At 37.0% G+C, this 16,296-nt stretch overlaps 1 long non-coding RNA gene across 1 annotated transcript in view; it reads right to left on the reverse strand.

Moving 5' to 3' along the window:
- LOC137488429 (uncharacterized) overlaps nucleotides 1-2,667 on the reverse strand; it is a 29,358-nt gene extending 26,691 nt beyond the window's left edge. Inside the window, exons 1-2 of the long non-coding RNA XR_011007456.2 lie at nucleotides 2,486-2,667; nucleotides 2,148-2,268 (exon numbers count right to left, since the gene is read on the reverse strand). This is a non-coding gene — a long non-coding RNA (uncharacterized lncRNA). The remainder of the gene's footprint in view (nucleotides 1-2,147; nucleotides 2,269-2,485) is intronic.
- Between the last annotated feature and the right edge of the window lie 13,629 nt (nucleotides 2,668-16,296).

Genomic DNA, 16,296 nt, shown 5'->3' on the forward strand with positions numbered 1-16,296 from the left:
AATCACGCACTTCTCAAGAAATACATCATAATATTACAGCTTTGTTTCTCTACAGAACGATGACATACTCCGACGGCTAGAACATGTGCTGTTCGATCCAGCTGGAGAAACGTCAAACCACTGGCACAGAACACTCCAGCTTCATTTCAAACCCACCTCAATGCATTAACCGCTACAGTCACAGTATGAAACTACAGCTTCAGCACGAGGTCGCGACCTGCATGGGTCAGCGCTGGAATGTTTGGAATTATGACATCATCTTTTTTTAAATGTTCGAATGTCTTTTCATACCTTTACTTTTTAGGGTTTCTTGGAGGTTGCTTGAGGATTGTTATATGGTTGCAGTGTTTTGGTTTTATTGCCTGTTGCTTGTTGCTATGATGTTCTCTTGGTTGCTAGGTGGCTGGTTACTGACCCAAGTCAAAAATGAGTCCACCCTCAATTTCTGTGGTTTTCTGGTCTTGTAAAAGCTTTATCCAGTCCCACCTACATTTATGTCTGCATAGCATTATTAAAAAAATGTATATATAAATAAAATAAAAAACAAACAAGTAAAGTTAAACTGGCCTAACTGAGTGCTGATCTGTTGAAAATAATAAAATAAAATAAAAATATAAAGTAAAATTAAATTAAGTAAAATAAAATCAAGTAAAAAAATAAAGTAAAATCAAACAAAGTAAAATAAAATAAAGTAAAATAGAAATAAGGTAAAGTAAAATAAAATATAGTGAAAGAGAGTAAAATAAAAATGTAAAATAAAATAAAGTAAAATAGAATAAAGTAAAAAAAATGTAAGTAAAATAACACAAAAGTAAAATAAAATAAAGGAAAATAAAATAAAATCAAGGAAAATGAAAACAAAGTAAAATAAAAAAAGTAAAATATAATTAAGTAAAATAAAATAAAGTAAAATAAAATAGAATAAAGTAAAATATAGTAAAGTAAAATAAATAGTAAAGTAAAATATAATAAAGCAAAATAAAATAAAATGAAGTAAAATAAAGTAAAAGTAAATTAACAAAGTTAAATAAAATAAAGTAAAATAAAATAGAATAAAGTAAAATATAGTAAAGTAAAATAAATAGTAAAGTACAATATAATAAAGCAAAATAAAATAAAATGAAGTAAAATAAAGTAAAGCAAATTAACAAAGTTAAATAAAATAAAGTAAAATAAAATAGAATAAAGTAAAATATAGTAAAGTAAAATAAATAGTAAAGTACAATATAATAAAGCAAAATAAAATAAAATGAAGTAAAATAAAGTAAAGCAAATTAACAAAGTTAAATAAAATAAAGTAAAATAAAATAGAATAAAGTAAAATATAGTAAAGTAAAATAAATAGTAAAGTAAAATATAATAAAGCAAAATAAAATAAAATGAAGTAAAATAAAGTAAAGCAAATTAACAAAGTTAAATAAAATAAAGTAAAATAAAATAAATTAAAATAAAATAAAATAGAATAAAGTATAATTAAATTAACTAAAATTAAATAAAGTGAAGCAAAATAAAAATAAAGTAAAACAATAAAGTAAAATTCCATTAAGTAAAATGTTATAAAGTAAAGTAAAATAAAATAAAATAAAGTAAAAGTAAAATAAAGTAAAAAGTAAAGTACAATAAAATAAAGTAAAATAAAATGGTTTGTGCCCAATTTTGTATTTTAAAAAAGTAACACCCCTTTTTGAAAAGGGATATTTTTATCCATTTCTCAGTGAATATAGGTCAATTATTTCGGTGCATTTGTTATGATTCATTTAACAGATGTATTAATTAAAATACCATTTTATTCACCGAACATCTTTAAAAATAGAAAGTACATTTAACTTCAGTAATACATTTAACTTCAATTACAAATTGAATTAAACTACAAACTGCAAAATTTTAACAACTTTATATATATATATACTCTTTGCTTCTCATAATTTTTTTCTTTTTTTTTTTTTAAATCTTAACATTTTCCCTAACATAAATTTGTGCATAGATGATTAACATAGATTTTGGCTAATTTAATGTTTTAGCACAAATATAATATTGTAAAGCATTTTAGAGAAAATATCAACAAAAAAAAATAGATATGTGAGGGGTGTACTCAGATATGAACACTCTCTGTATATTGTCCAAACAAACCGAGTTTTATTTCAAACCTGAATATTGGTGTTAACGGCAGCTGAGCTCAATCCTTAACTGAGGCTGAAAGGTTGGTTTATTGGGCAAAAGTGCGGGGCCGGTTCTCCAGGAGCCTCTCTCTCAGTGTGACGTCTCCGTCTGGGGGCCGCAGTGCAGGGGTGAAAGAGAAATGAAGAAAACAGAGGTGTGTTAGACAAGTCTGCCAGCCAAACAACTGTCACACACAAGCACACTGAGTTTGTCCTTTTGACTTAATTATGTTAATGTTGAGCAGTATCAACAACAAAAGTAAAAGTGCAGCAATAAAATACATAAACATCTCACTAATTTTGCGTTAAAGGAAAGTTTAACTCACTTTAATTGTAGTGATCTTTCTGCTGTCTTTTATATCCGGAAAATTAAGCAACATCTGTAACTCCATCTCACTGCAGAAACAAATAGGATGAATTAGTGTTTATAACAATAACAAGTCTGCACAATCTGATATTTGCATATAAACCGCATATTTCCACATGCTACACATGAAGCCAAGTGCACTGCTCCTACACGGCGAGTAACACAGAAGGAAACTTCCCAAGTGTTTTGTACTGCCACAGTAAATCATCTCTAATGAATGAAAGGTTGAGGAACCCTTCAGACCGGCGTATATCTCCACGAGAGGAGTGCCGTAGATCCCAGAGACCCCAGAGAGCCCAGGAATTCGTATGTTCTGCTCCAGAGATAGAGCAGCCTTCCCGAGCAGAACGGATAAATCTTACACTCCTCCAGAGCTGCTCGCGTTTCTGTTCACCTCCAGAGAAAAACACCCACAGACATGGAGAACAGTGGAAAAACCAGCGATCTAGCGATTCTTAAGAATAAAAGTGCTTTAGCATATTCAAACAGGAGACTAATGATAGATAGATGGTTCAATCCTCGGCTCAGTTGGCGTTTCTGTGTGGAGTTTGCATGTTCTTCCTGCATTAGCGTGGGTTTCTTCCGGGTGCTCCGGTTTCTCCCACAGTCCAAACACATGCGGTACAGGTGAATTGGGTAGGCTAAATTGTCTGTAGTGTATGAGTGTGACAGGTGACAAATCACATTTGGACTGGTGAAATAAAGTAGCCAAGCTCATTCTGAAAACGTAGCCACCGCTGGAGGATGCTGTCGAGCGACTGACTGTCTGACTGACTGACTGAACGATTGACTGGAGGGCCAATCAGCCGACCAAGCCACCCTCCTCCTTCCCTTAACCCAAGCGTCGATTTACAAAAGCCGCCTAGAAAAAGAAAAGCCTGTGTCTGATTTTGACTGCGTTTTTGGATTTCACTGCATTCTCTCCCTGTTATGCACTCGTTCACTTAATTTTTGGATTCTGCTTTTTGTTTTACCTGATTTCTGGAACCGCTCTTTCCCGGACTTGAATCTGGTCGTTGCCGCAGGCAGCTCCTCCTCAGGGCCTCCAGTCCGCCGACGTAACACGATGAGCTAGCCGGATAAACCCGGAAAAGCCCTTCACATGAAGGTGAGCCGTCAGCCGGCAAGCGCAAAGAGGAGCGGCGTCAAACCGCCCAGTATCGTTCGTTTGAAAAAACGAAATGCAGCCATACGTACCTGCAGCCACGTAAATCGCGGTGTCCAGAAACGTCCGCGGGGCTACATTTCCAGAATGAGCCTGGGTTGGAAATAAAGAACTGTAACACCACGAAAACCAAACAACAACAACAACAAAAGAATTTAAATGAGCGTTACATGTAGTGTTGCATAGACATCGGTAAAATAAGACCTGTGCAAAAATATTTAAGACCTACAACAGCAAATTTAAGACTTTATAAAGCCTAAAATTTCGATCTTTAAGACTTTTTAAGGCCCCATGGAAACACTGAACCATATAATTAACACTTGAAACCACTGAAATACATCAAATTTGGCACTCAAAACACCATAGCAAGTGCTTAGCAGCAGCTTGGCAGCCCCTATAAAATCGGAGTGACCATATTGCTGTGGGCATCTCCGATCCTGAAAAGTCACCTGCAGAGTGTTGCAACCTTGCCATGAAGGCTTGGTACCCATAGAGCAGGGTTTTTCAAAGTCTAGGACTGTGGGCCTCCCTTTTGACACAACTTATCCATTGGCGCCCCCCTCCTCCCAAACACGCACGCACGCGCACGCACACACACACACACACGCACACACACACACACACGCACACACACACACACACACACACACACACACACACACATATATATATATATGTATGTATGTATGTATGTATGTATATATGTATACAGTATATATATATATATATATGTATGTATACAGTACTGTATGTATACAGTATGTATACAGTATACATATATATATATATATATATATATATATATATATATATATATATATATATACAGTAAAAGACAGACAGATGTCAGACTGTTAACTCACTTTTATCATCATTTGCATGAAAGTGCAATTATTTACAGAGTAATAACAAAGTATTTTAATATAACGTTTTTAAAACTAGGATGATGGTTCAATATGAACAGAACAGATCCAAGAACTGTCCATCCCAGTCAAAACAGTCGAAGTTTAGCTGGTCTCGTGCTGTCATTAGCCAAAATATCTTGACAAACCACACATAAAGGTCGTGGTTCATCAGCTGGTCCTGTCCACGTTAATCCTAAACTCAAATACTGATCATCATATCGTCGTCTTTTGGGTTTAAGCCCTGAACTAGAAGGCTTTGAATCGGGGGGTCTCAGAAACCGATCCATTGTATTAGTAGGCATATAACTGTATTGGCGGGCTTGCCAAACAGAAGCGAATTCACAGCTATGGCCTTCTGGGTAAAAAAGATTTTCTTATATTTCTTATTTTTTTTTATATTCTTATTATTTTTTTTTAGCTTTGTTTAAATAAAACGTTTAAAAATAATAAAAAATACATATAATAATTAAACTTAATTTTTATTATATAATATTTTTTCCCACGCCTCCCCTGACATGCTTTGGCGCCCCCCAGGGGAGGCGCGCCTCACACTATGAAAACCCCTGCCATAGAGAAATACAATTTAGCATGAACCCACTCAGAACACCTTGACAACTGCATAGCAACACCCTGGCAACCCCTCTATAATCACAGCAAACCACTTACATTTTTGACATCTTATAAAGCTAGTAAAACCTAGCTAAAGCATTAAAAAGCTGTGCATCAGCGCTATATGGAGCTCGTGACACAATTAAGCTTTGTCTAGACATGTTTAAAACCATTGAATTCCTGCAGATTAGAAGCTCTAATTAATCTAGTCGAGTTGGCAGAGGTACAGGAGACCGAGACAGGCCTCTAAAAGCTGTGGTCAGGCCCATTTGTGGAGAAAAACATGCATTAAAACTGCATTGGAAAAGAAGAAGAACGTCAACAAATGCTGCATAGAAAAAAAAGCCACCTTTAAACAAGATATAGGCCAGTCACGGTGCTCTCCAGCAGCAGGAGAGGCTGTTTATTTGTGTCGTCATCATCACTCAAGAGTGACTGTGGTATACAGCAGGATGATATTGCTGTAACGTTATATTTAGGCTTATTTTGAAATGACACAGTGGTTTTCACACCAGTGGGAAGTGTGTGAGACGTCTATGACACGCACACACACCAGGGTGGGCTGATGGCAGAAAAGTCAGGTAATGCTCCTGTGTCACTGCCGCAGAAACCCCCAAGAGACCACAACTGACCAGAGAGTCATGAAAACCAAACAAAACCATGCTGGATGTCAGAATATGGGAGATTTTAATAAAAAAGAAAAACAAAAGCAAATTCCTTCAACATTTCCTCAAGTTAACCCGAAGAGGACTTTTCCTACAGAACTCACATGAAGTTTCCTACAGCAAATAGTTCAGTAATTATAGTTCATTCGACTAATATTGACAACACTGTCAAAAATGCACACAATTCAGTCATGTTGTCCCAATGGAAATGTATTAAGTTAGCTAACAAATTTAACTGGATTGTGCATGAAACAATTAAGTTGTTCCCAAGAAAATCTTAAGAATTGTGTTGTTTCTGCTCATCTTAAATAAGTAGTTTGAACAAGCTCAGAGTAGGTACTACATTTGAATTTGAACTTACTATACGGGGGCGAAGCAGTGGCGCAGTAGGTAGTGCTGTCGCCTGACAGTAAGAAGGTCGCTGGTTCGAACCTCGGCTCAGTTGGCGTTTCTGTGTGGAGTTTGCATGTTCTCCCTGCATTCGCGTGGGTTTTCTCCGGGTGCTCCGGTTTCCCCCACAGTCCAAAGACATGTGGTACAGGTGAACTGGGTAAGCTAAATTGTCTGTAGTGTATGAGTGTATGTATGTGTGTGTGTGTATGTTTCCCAGAGATGGGTTGCATCAACTGCGTAAAAATGTGCTGGATAAGTTGGCGGTTCATTCAGCTGTGGCGACCCCGGATTAATAAAGAGACTAAGCCGACAAGGAAATGAATAAATGATTCAATAAATAAATAAATGACTATACGGTCGTTGGAAAAGTATGTTCTTGAATGTGAGTGGCATGAATGGAATTTGGATGTACTACATCTACCACACTGTAAAAAATGGTTGTGATTTTAACGGTAAAAATCTGTAGCCTGGTTAACAGTACGTTTCCTTAAAATATACGGAGAATAACCATATTGACTTTCCCAGAATTCCCTGCACAGCACATCACTTTTTATGCTTTTTGTTGACATGACTATGGATCTTTTTAGTTGTTTCCCTATCAGTTATGTACATTAGAGATTGATGTTACATCTAATGTTGATAAACAATGTTTATTTTATGACATTCATTTTACGTGTGTTACCTAACTGATGTTTAGTAGCCGTGTAAATGACTCTGAGCACTTCCTATACACAGATAAACAGATGGGTTGTGGCTGGAAGGGCATCCGCTGTGTAAAAACACGCTGGATAAGTTGGCGGCTCATTCCGCTGTGGCGAACCCAGATTAAAAAAAGGACTAAGCCGACAAGAAAATGAATGAATGAATGATATTTGCACATTTTAGTATGATTTGCTCAAGAGTTGGGTTTAGGGGTGGGTTTGGTGCCATACACCTTATAAAACTCATACATTTTCGCACGACTGAAGTCTTTTGTACAATTTAGCCACTAAACTGACAATACATAAAATAGTTACGTTTCTTTATGAGATCAGGCTGGCAATTTCACCCACAGAGTATTTTTGCGAAAGTGACAAGAATTTCAGTATAACAAAGAGTAAATAAAATAAAATAAAGTAAAAATTAGTTTGGCCATTTGGTAAAAAACTAAACTGATTCATGTCTTACTGCATATTCAAATCTTGTTGCACATGCTTGCAGAAGTATCCGAGTTAATTTCTGTGTTATATAACCCTTAAAATAAAGGCTTTTTTTTGTAAACGAAAAGAAATGATTCACCTTTTTCTGCAATGTTGAAGTAAGCTCTTTTCTGTAATTGTTTTAGGACTCTGATTTATTTATTAGGAAAATTACTAGGAATAGCAAATGGTGACCTAGCAAATGCTCAAAATAACCAGTCTACAATTAAGTATAATAAGTCAAATAAAAATGATATAATTAGAAAACACCGACATGAACAAAAACATCAATTGAAGCTAAAGATGGAAGCTAAATCTAAAAATCCATGGAAGTAAATGAGACCTAAAGTCTGATCCGGTAAGATTGCAATGGCTGCACCCGCTCTTACCTTACAAAAAATAAGGTCAATAGAATAATGTTATGCTCTGAAAGTGCTGAACACCATTAAGTGGACATGAATCCGGCACTTTTCTCTGAGAGAGCATTCACATGCCTGCGCTACAGCACATTTACGCCCTCTTGTGAACTGCCATCAACACTGACACACTTCCTTAGAGATGATTTCAGAGTCACGACACTCAAGCTGTCCCAATGAGAGACCAGATAAGATCTCCATGACCTACAGGGAGCTAAACTGCACTATTAATTACATAATACAAGCACTTTACAAATTACCGGAGGATCACTTTACATTGAAGACTGAAGTAATGATGGTTTAAATGTGCACAGTATTAAATTACATCTGTGACCCTGGACCACAATATTTGTCTTATATTATACTGGTATATTTAAAAATATATAAACTGAATGGGTAAAAATGTTAGTTAGTCAAAAACATTTACATTTAGTCATTTAGCAGACGCTTTTATCCAAATCGACTTACAAATGAGGACAAGGAAGCAATTTACACAACTATAAGAGCAACAATGAATAAGTGCTGTAGGCAAGTTTCAGGTCTGTAAAGTGCAAGAAGCAAAACATTAGTAATTTTCTTTTTTTTATTATTATTATTCTTTTTGTAGTACAGTTAGCGGTGGAGCCAAAGAGCCAATTGCAGATTAGTAAGGAAAGTGGAGGCTAAATAGTTGAGTTTTTAGTGGTTTCTTGAAGACAGCGAGTGACTCTGCCGTTCTGATGCAGTTAGGGAGTTCATTCCACCAACTGGGCAGATTGAACGCGAGAGTTCGGGAAAGTGATTTCTTCCCTCTTTGGGATGGAACCACGAGGCGACGTTCATTCACAGAATGCAAGTTTCTGGAGGGCACATACATCTGCAGAAGTGAGAGCAGATAAGAAGAAGCAAAGCCAGAAGTCGCTTTGTAAGCAAACATCAGAGCTTTAAATTTAATGCGATCAGCAACTGGCAGCCAGTGCAAATGAATGAGCAGCAGAGTGACATGTGCTCTTTTAGGTTCATTAAAGACCACTCGCAGCTGAAGAGGTTTGATAGAGTTAGCTGGAAGCCCAGCTAGTAGAGAGTAGAAATAGTCCAGTCTGGAGAGAACAAGAGCTTGAACAAGGAGTTGAGCTGCATGTTCAGATAGGAAGGGTCGGACCTTTCTGATGTTGTAGAGTGTGAATCTGCAAGATCGAGCAGTTCTAGAAATGTGGTAAGAGAAGTTTAGAAGGTCATCAATCGTTACTCCAAGGCTTTCCACCATTTTGGATGCAGTAATGGTTGCCCCACACAAGCTCTTACAGTAACCAAGGAAACAGTGAGTAAACTTTCTAGGACCACACACAGACAACTGAAAACAAGTTTAAGTGTCCTAGAACCAAACACAAACAGCTGAAAACAAGTCTAAGTGTCCTAGAACCAAACCCAAACAGCTGAAAACAAAACTAAGTGTCTTAGAACAATCACAAACAGCTGAAAACAAGTCTAAGTGTCCTAGAACCAAACACAAACAGCTGAAAACAAGTCTAAGTGTCCTAGAACCAAACACAAACAGCTGAAAACAAGTCTAAGTGTCCTAGAACCAAACACAACAACTGAATACTAGTCTAAATGTCCTAGAACCAATCACAAACAGCTGAAAACAAGTCTAAGTGTCTTAGAACCAAACACAACAACTGAAAACAAGTCTAAGTGTCCTAGAACCAAACACAAACAGCTGAAAACAAGTCTAAGTGTCCTAGAACCAAACACAACAACTGAAAACAAGTCTAAGTGTCTTAGAACCAAAAACAACAACTGAAAACAAGTCTAAGTGTCCTAGAACCAAACACAAACAGCTGAAAACAAAACTAAGTGTCTTAGAACAATCACAAACAGCTGAAAACAAGTCTAAGTGTCCTAGAACCAAACACAACAACTGAAAACAAGTCTAAATGTCCTAGAACCAATCACAAACAGCTGAAAACAAGTCTAAGTGTCTTAGAACCAAACACAAACAGCTGAAAACAAGTCTAAGTGTCCTAGAACCAAACACAAACAGCTGAAAACAAGTCTACCTGTGCTAGAACCAAACACAAACAGCTGAAAACAAGGCTAAATGTACTTACATGCTGCTGGTCTCGATGCTAAAGTGCTTCTCAAACCATTGTAATATTGTAAATTTCCTTCTGTAAATATTTTAAAACTCAATTTTTAATTAGTAATGTTCATTGTAAAGCCCAAAACTTTAAAAGTAGGGGGAGTTTAAAGATGATTTTCTCAATATTAAGAGTTCCTTTAATCTTCAGTTTCCCGATATTTAGTTGTATCTCAGCCAATATTGTCCTATATTAACAAACATTAATAGAAATCTTATTTTAATTCAGCTTTTATGTGATGTTTAAATCCCAATTTAAAATAAAAAGATATGACATGACTGGTTTTGTGAATGAGGGTCACATTTTTAAAATATTGTAAGAGAAGAAATTATTATTATTAAAAATTATAATATTATTATTGGTGTCTATTAAGTCTTGGGGATACTTCTGTAAGAGACCTTTTATTAAATCAAACTTTTGACTGGTAGTATATTTTCTTTAGCAAAACATGATCTATTAGCAATTAATATGTTTTAAAATAATACCCAAGTTATGGGTTTGGTAAACAAAACATTTTGGACTCATCTAGGGAAATCTAAGCGTCAAATTATGTGAGTAAAAAAACAGAGGTGCCAACAGGCCAATAAATTTCCCTTTGAAAAAAGCTGTAAAAATATTTCATGGATGTCAATGACCCTTTGATATTATTCAATCCGTCTATTTAAGCCAAGATACGGATCCGTGTTGTGCGAGCGGCTTCAGGCTGTTAGAACGATTAACTTTTTTTCTTCTGTCTTTCTCTTTTACGACTTTCCAGTGCTCGGAGCTTGGAAAGCCGAAGCAGAACTGCTTACAAATCAGTAATTAGCAGCCGGCAGTGGGACCGGAGGGGGGGACGGGAGGGGTGTGTCTGGACCCACACGTCAGAACCGACGACCAGCTCCCATAAATTCCTGTTACTTTCATGTGTGTGGTTCAAAGCCCGTCCGCCTGGAAAATCTGACACAGATACTGCGGGAGAGCCAGAGCCAATTAGCGCATTCATACCGGTGTTACATCGAAATCGGACTCCACTCTCTGAAAAACCTGTTCTGATGAAGCTGTTTTTATTTCTTACTTATTTTAAAATATACGAACACAATCAGGAGATCAATATAAACGAAGGAAAATACAGGTAACATTAACTGCAATTTTACAGAAAGAAAAATAAGAAAACAAACAAAGGAAGAAATGAAAGCCTAAGTAAATAAAATAGCCCTGCTAAAAAATCCAGCTTAAACCATCCTAGGCTGGTTGGCTGGTTTTAGCTGGTTGACCAGGCTGGTTTTAGAGGGGTTTTGGCCATTTCCAGGCTGGTTTCCAGCCATTTCCAGCCTGGTCTTAGCTGGTCAGGCTGGAAAATGACCAGCCAAATCCAGCTAAAACCAGCTTGACCAGCCTGGTTTAAGCTGGATATAGCTGGTTCTGGCTGGACTCCCTGCTTGGCTAGGCTGGTCAAGCAGGTTTTAGCTAGTCATGTCCCAGCCTGACCAGCTAAGACCAGGCTGGAAATGGCTGGAAACCAGCCTTAAAGTGGCCAAAACCCCTCTAAAACCAGCCTGGTTCGACCAGCTAAAACCAGCCAACCAGCCTAGGCTGGTTTAAGCTGGATTTTTCAGCAGGAAGGTTAGAAGTGTATGATTATCGTATGTATTATTAATTAATTAGGTGAATTACAGGAATGCCATCCAAATTGAACCAAAGTCTATAGATCAAAGTTCTTTATAGTACCAAAAATCTGACATTGTTAGTTGTTTTAACAATAAAGAGTTCCCCATATCGAGTAATACTGTAGGTTACAACTGTAGTGTGTTTATGTTTTTTAGAAAACAATATTCGTCCATATACAGTATGTCTATAACAGGGGTACCCAAACTTTTTCTAATGAAGGGTCAAACATCCTAGGCTGCGACGAAGGTAATTATAGTTGCCATGGATAATTTACTAATTTATTTAATAATGTTTAAAAATGACTAGAAAACATTTATATGTAAGTATTAGGCCAATCACTGCTCAATCGCTCAGTATTCAAATGCAACATCTACAGCTACAAAGCCTAATCTGGCAGCAGACAGTAGTATGTTAAAACAGAAGGAGTCAGAGTGGAAAATATAAATCCCTCTACACTCATTCACGGACAGCTCAAAATGTGAGTAATCCTTTTAAATGTCAAATATGAGGCAGATAAACATGCTTATGTAGTCAGGGTGGCGCAGGAGGGATACTAATGAATGCGGTTCAATCGTAACAAACAACTAATCAGCGGCTCGCTCCCAAATCAACAATCAAGTGGGTTTTAAAGATGTGCATCATGCTGAGTGATGAGGTCACTTCCTGTGAGGACGGCCTCCTTGAACCGACATCAAAGACGAGCGCTGTGTGTAAATGAAGAACTCTGTAACTATTCGCTGATTGTTTTTCTTAGTATATCTTGGAATTAAAACCCCACTCAAGTGGCATTAAACACGAGCCCTATTCAAAACAGTGCGCTCGCCACGGAGACAGAAGTGGGATGAGTGCTGTCCATGGGGAATTTGGCTGTTTAACCGTGTGGATCTGAAACCTCAGGCACTTTGAGAATATGTGGGTTAGTTTAGTCTGAGCGCACACTGAGATGAGTCAACCTTTCCCGACAGGTACAGAATGTCCCAGATAGCCTGAACTGAGGGTTTTAGACCGTGTAGAGTAGAAATATATACAACTTTTTTTTATTGATTCACTAATTTTCCTATTGCTTAGTTCTTCATTTATCAGGGTCGCCACAGCAGAATGTACCGCCAACTAATTCAGCATATGTTTTACACAGCGGATGCTCTCCCAATAATGGGAAACACCCATACATACTCATTCACAAACACACTCATACACGACAGACATTTTAGTTTACCCAATTCCCCTATAGTGCATGTGTTTGGACTATGGGGGAAACCAGAGCACCTGGAGGAAACCCACGCCAACATGTGGAGAACAGGCAAACTCCACAGAAACGCCAACTGACCCAGCCAAGACTCGAACCAGTGACCTTCTTGCTAACTTTTTAATCTACCTATTGCAATTCAGATTTGTTTTTCAGAATTTTACATTGACATTTCAGTTTTGACTGCAGTATTCAGAGTTTACATGGTGTGATTTAATTCTTGCTTAGTCACCTTATTATTCGTACAAGTGGGCGAAGCCATTCGAATCATTTTACCTCAAGACTTCCGGTCTCATTCCCTTCCATTTATTTTTAGACGTTAAAAACTGCTCGTTTTGCTGCGTAATGTTGCAAACTGTTTTCTCCGTATATTATTCTTTGTCTCTATATTCATGCAAACACTTGTTTGTAGAGCAGGTAGTCTGACTGTTTTCTGACATTTATTATCCATAATCATTTCTCCCTTAGGCAACTGAATCGGAAGTTTTAAAACAATCTCAAAAACCAGCGCACTTCCGCATTGAAGAATGAGGTCAATATAATTCTGATTTTACGTCAGAATTTTATTAAGTATTCTGAGTTTACGTCTCACAATTCTGCCTTTTTTCCCTCATACATCAGTGTTTACATCTTCCAATTAAAGATTTTCCTTAGAATTCTGTCAATTATAACTCTTTTTCAGAAGTAGAATTTACGTTTTGCCTTTTTTTCATAGAATTCAGTGTAAACTTCATGATTGACTCCTTTCGCAGAAGTCTGAGATTATATTTAATTCTGCCTATTTCCACAGAATTTGAGTTTACAGTTTGCCATCCTGACTTTTACATCTACATTACGTTCATTTTATTTTATTTATTTGAGAATTTTGAGTTTGCATCTTAGAATCTTTAAGTTTCTATGTAAGGGCCATGAAACCCCTCTCTTTGGGTTCAAGTGTACCCCAGAATTTCTTCAAAAAATGCTTCATGATGGGTGTGGAGCTCTGTGGGCAGAGGGAGGAGTGGGCCTGGCTGGCAGAGCAAGGAAGAAAGAGAGGAGCGAACAACTGTTGTCAGCTGGCTCACAAAACGAGACACAAACCATGAGGAGATGCATGATTTTATAGTTTACAATGCAAAGAAATAAACAGTGAGTAATTTAATGGCCTGCTTGTTATTCATAATGTCATATACACATAACCACAATTTGTTATACCATTACAAAGATAATAGCAAAAAAATGTTCGCAGATTCCGTCTGGCCCAATATAGGCAATGTGTCTGAATGGTAACGAACTCAACTGATAAAAGACAAAGTCCACCATTCTCCAATCTTCGTACAGCTCTCCCGACAGAAATGCTTGCTGCAAACCAACAGCTTTGCAATATCGGCCCTGACAGAATTGCAGAATAAAACACTCAACAAACCTCGTGGACTATGGAAACAAACACATACAACCTGTGCTGTGCGCTGTCTCACCCAGTCATTAGGTCTCACAGCTTGGCAAGTCTGTCTGGCCTTTAGAAAGCACATGCTCTCATGAATAATTAAGAAGCAGGGTCTTCTCATAGGATAAGAAAACTCCGCTATGAATAATAATGAGAAACTGATTCGCCGGCACTCCACTAGCAGATTCGGGCTACATCACCGATTTTGATCCTGCCCCAAAAATTATTTTAAAACCGAAAGATGAAATTAGCTGACAAAAGCTCAGAATTCTCCAGTTTTCCCCACAATTAAAGCTGACAGACGCTAACGGTGTCTTAACTGAAGCTCAACACACATAAATCACTCCAGGATGTCTTGATCCTTTAAATCTAAAAGTCTATCTTCTCCAGTTCCTGTTTCTTTTTTGTTTTTAGAATTTTAATTTTAAGTTCGGATCTCTCATATATTGTTTTTTGTAAAATTCTCAGTTCACATTTGTAAACGATTCTGACTTCTTTACTTGGTAATCTGTGTATGTTTTAATATTCTGACTTTTTTCCTCAGAATCTTGAATTTACATCTTGCAATTCCTTTTTTTTTTTTGTTGTCACAACAGAACAAAAGAACAAAAAATTAATTAAACTATTTTATAATTATTACATTTTACAATTCTGAGCAAAAAGCCAAAAAAAATTTTTTGTGATAAAAATCTGCGGATTTCTGCGGAATTATTTTGGGAGTATCATAACTAAAACCTTAATATATGAAATAAAAAGTAATACCTTTTTAAGTTTTATTTAATGTTTAAAGTACAAATGCAGTTAGATTCACTTCATTTGGTAAACAAAACAAGTCTCTCATATAATATCTCTACTAAAAGAGAAATTATTGCTTAAATTGTGTTGTACATAAATCAGATGAACATTTTCATATTAGTCAATAATATTGCTGTAATTAGTTAAAAAACGTAATAAATTTATATTCACACATTTACTCAAGTAAATAAACAGAAATAATGACGGGCTAAAAATCTGCGGAATTCTGTGCGCGCAGATTCCGTGTGGGCCTACTCATATCCTATGGCCTTATGGGATATTATAATATTCACTGAAGAATATTATCTTATAAGTAGCAGCCCACATAGCAAAATTTCTCTGGCCCAGCTCTGGCCCACACAATCAGGTTTTGCTTGGCCCACATGCCACAGTGAATTACAGTACATGACTGGACCAAATCTGGCTTCCAGGCAAGGGCCAAACACGGACCATATCTGGGCCAAGTCTCAGCCAAGTTAATAACTCATAACTGGGCCTGAACTGGGCCAGATAGGTTGGTGCGTCACGATTGCAGTGAAATTGATAAACCCATGGAGTGATGCGCTTTAGGCACACTATGGGCACGCTTTTTCTCAAAGTGACCTGATTGGTAGAATTTTTTTTCTTTACTCAAAAATGATTTTAGTGTATTTTAAATGTGGGTCAAACTTACATGGCCCACTTATCACATTTTTAAATCTGGGCCAAATACTACGTTTTTCATCTGGCCCAAATCTCGTGTGCCGCCTTAAAAACGGTGCCACCTCTGCCAAACCCGGGCCATGTTTGGCCCACATGCTGTATGCCAGTGCCGGATGAATGCCTGCTGTGCCAGCTTTTTAGCCAAATCTGGGCCAGAATTCTTTGCTTCTAGGGAGATCATCCACATACATTTCGTCTGCTGTTTTATAAGCACTATGAACTGAGACATGATACTCCGATCAGGTATTCACCGTCTCTTTATTGAAGTAGGCACTTTGGGAGGCCGGGAATGAGTCTGATCTGGCAGACACAATGGGTTATTCTGGGTCATTATCATCTATACGGAGCGTTTAGGTGACGAGGGCGAACGGATTTATGACAGCTCGGTCTTGAGCTGTGTCAATTAATTAACAAAGCTAAAAACCAGGAAATGAAGAAATCTGTCAGGAAATTAAAAACTGGAAAGCGAGAGCAAAGAAAAGACTATCGCGCACATTTTT

The sequence above is a fragment of the Danio rerio genome, chromosome 19, assembly GCF_049306965.1.
Source record: "Danio rerio strain Tuebingen ecotype United States chromosome 19, GRCz12tu, whole genome shotgun sequence".
In the NCBI taxonomy this organism is placed as follows: Eukaryota; Metazoa; Chordata; class Actinopteri; order Cypriniformes; family Danionidae; genus Danio; species Danio rerio.